Source organism: Myotis davidii, unplaced genomic scaffold, assembly GCF_000327345.1.
Source record: "Myotis davidii unplaced genomic scaffold, ASM32734v1 scaffold614, whole genome shotgun sequence".
Classification (NCBI taxonomy): domain Eukaryota; kingdom Metazoa; phylum Chordata; class Mammalia; order Chiroptera; family Vespertilionidae; genus Myotis; species Myotis davidii.
Genome location: NW_006287807.1, coordinates 481501 through 484769, shown reverse-complemented (window position 1 = coordinate 484769; position 3269 = coordinate 481501). Strand labels below are relative to the sequence as shown.

Here is a 3269-nt window from a genome sequence, read left to right as displayed (position 1 = left end):
TGATGTAAATGTACCACAGCTTTTTTATCCACTCGTCTACTGATGGGCACTTGGGCTGTTTCCAGATCTTAGCTATTGGAAATAATGCTGCTATGAGCATAGGGGTGCATATGTTCTTTCTGATTGGTGTTTTGGGATTCTTAGTATTTAAAGGGTTGCTCATGGGGATGGTGCAACTCCTCGGGCCAGCAACAAGGGAAGGCGTTTGCCACCCAGGACCTAAAGGGACGAGGGAAGAAGTGAGCCCCAAGCCCAGAGAAAGGCCGTAGAGGGCCACCTGGGAGGCACTGTGGCTTGTCGCATAGAAATACAAAATGAACAGCTGCACCTGCAGGGAGAGACCCGGGAAGCAAATAAACACGACTTCACTCTCTCCGATCTCCTGCCAGGGCTCCCCACTGGCCAAACCCACTGCAGCCCAAGTCGTGGCATCCACTGACCCAGCCCATGCAGGCCAGCCCCCTGGGTGCAGGGGAGGGGTCTGGAGAGGGAGAAAAAATCTTCGCTCAATGAGTTTGTGCGTTTCTTCATTCTATGAATACAACACAGGCTTTCCCTCTTGATGCAAATTAAAAAGTAGCACTTGTTATGTGATAGAATTCCGTATATGAACGGTCCATCTTCCACTTCCAGCAAAGAACAAACAATGAGCTGCTCTTAACATTCTTTCCTTTTTCCTGTTGGTTGACTTCCATGAAAATGCATACAATGAGAATGCATACACATACTGTAAAATACGCTTTTAGTACATACATAATAGATACTATTGTTACGAAAGGAAACTAGAAATTATATTAAGAAAATAATAAAAATTGAAGCCAAGATGGCGACTGCAAGGGAGGTTAAGATTACGTGGCTAAGGCACCCGTGGTTGTGATGAAGGCAGCAGAGTGGCCACTTGTGTGCAGTAGGTGGGAGATGGTGGCGGGGGACCAGGCACCAGCCCCCAGGAGTCAGAGAGCGCCCGACAGTGGAAGCGCCGTCCTTCAGTTCAGAATGTCTGCCAACAGCGGTCTCTTGCCCACTGTGATGGTCGTGACTTTGCTTGGACTGGTCATGAAGGAACGCTGCCAGGCTGCCGGGAACCCCTACTTTGAGTGCTTTAGAATTGTGGTGGCGGCCACCGACATGGCCGTGGCCCTCTTCTCGTCGGTGTTGGCCCTGGTCATCACTCGCCCGGTGCCCACCAACACTTGTGTCATCTCGGGCTTGGCTGGCTGTGTCATCACGTATATCATGAAGCACTCGCTGCGGGTGGGCGAGGTCATCGAGGTCCTGGAGGTCCTGTTGATCTTCGTCTACCTCAACATGATCCTGCTGTACCTGCTCCCCTGCTGCTTCACCCCTGGGGAGGCGCTGCTGGTGTTGGGGGGCATCAGCTTCATGCTCAACCGGATCATCAAGCGCTCCCTGACCAGGTGGAAAGCCAGGGCGACCGGGTGGACTTCCTCCTGCTGGTGGCAGTGACAGGGATGGTCCTCTTGGGCATCGTCTTCAGCGCCCTCTTTGTCTTCATGGACGTGGACAGAAACCCGCCTCTACCTCCTAGCCTACTGGTCTCGGCTGGCCACCTTTGCCTGCCTGGTGGTTGTGTGCCAGAATGTCAACCGGTCATCTTCTGAATCCAAGAAACACCAGGCCCCCACCATTACCCGGAAATATTTCCACTTCATTGTGGTAGCCACCTACGTCTCAGGTATCATCTTTGACCAACCACTGCTCTACATGGCTGCCACTGTGTGTGGCAGTCTTCATCTTTCTAGAGCAGGGGTCCTCAAACTTTTTAAACAGGGGGCCAGTTCACTGTCCCTCAGACCATTGGAGGGCTGGACTATAGTTTAAAAAAAAACTATGAACAAATTCCTATGCACACTGCACATACCTTATTTTGAAGTAAAAAAAATGAACTGGGAACAAATACAATATTTGTATTTGCATGTGGCCCGCGGGCCGTAGTTTGAGGACCCCTGTTCTAGAGTATGTGCGCTATTTCCCCATTAGGCCCCTTGGCCACACTCTGTGCAGCCTCCTCTCCCTCTTCCTGGATGAACGAGACAGCGAACCGCTCATCCTGACAATATCTACTTACTCCTGGGCATGTTTCTTCCCATTTGGCTGATCCCCAGGCCCTGTACACAGAAGGGTAGCCTGGGAGGAGCGAGAGCCCTAGTCACCTATGCCGGCGTCCTGGCTGTGGGTGTGGGTGACACTGTGGCCTCCATCTTTGGCAGCATCATGGGGGAAATCCACTGGCCCGAAACCAAAAAGACTTTCGAGGGGACCATGACGTCTATATTTGCCCAGATCATTTCTTTAGCTCTCATCTTAACCTTTGACCATGAAGTGGACATAAACCACAGTTATGCTTGGATTTGGGGGTCCCTCAGCACAGTGTCCCTCCTAGAAGCATATACTACACAGATAGACAATCTCCTTTTGCCTCTCTATCTCCTGATATTGTTGATGGCCTAGCTGTTGTGCAGCAGCGATGAAGGAAACAGGGACATGGAGAGAACAAATGGTCCCCACAGCGGCCAGCTTCTTGGGCATAAAGAAGCAAGTGGTGAGAAGCAGATTGGATTTTTCAGTTGACTCGGATTCAAAATAAAAATTAAAGCTCTCAAAAAAAAAAAGTAAATAATAAAAATTGCCTGCAAGCTTATCCTCCACAGATGACTTTTGTTACGTTTTGGTGACTATCCTGTCAGTGTCTTTTCCATGCGCATGTGCTGGTGTTTTTATATGAAACGTGGCCTGTGCTCTTTACTCACCTCTGTATCAGCTTTTCTCACTTACTGTGCCTGGAGCATGTTCCTGTGTGGCTGGCTGCATGTCCCCTGCCTTGTGGGTGTATGATAATTATTTAGACACTTCCTGGTACTGGGGATTAAGGTGTTCCCAGTTTTTTACTATTATGACTACACCCCGATGACAGCAGTGTGATTTGAAGAGGCACCTGACTTCCTGCACCTGCTGCCCAGGCTCTCTGAGGAGCGAGGCTCAGGGTTTCAGTGCGTCTTCACAGGAAGCGCAGCCTGCAGACCTCCCCGCGGTCCGTGGATGTGGCCCCACGGTGTCACGTGCACCGTTAGAACGGGCGCCCCCCCAAGCTCTCCTGGAGCCCGTTCTCAGTGTCTTCACCAGCCAGCAGGGGACCCTGGGAGGCCCATCCCCTGGGTTGCAGGCTCGATCCCCAGTAGGGGGTGTGCAGGAGACAGCCGATCAATGATTCTCTCTCATCATTGATATTTTTTTAAAATATATTTTAT

General features: G+C 50.7%; 1 pseudogene; it reads left to right on the top strand.

Moving 5' to 3' along the window:
* Nucleotides 1-830: 830 nt before the first annotated feature.
* LOC102775125 lies at nt 831-2570 on the top strand (annotated as a pseudogene).
* The last annotated feature ends 699 nt before the right edge of the window (nt 2571-3269 follow it).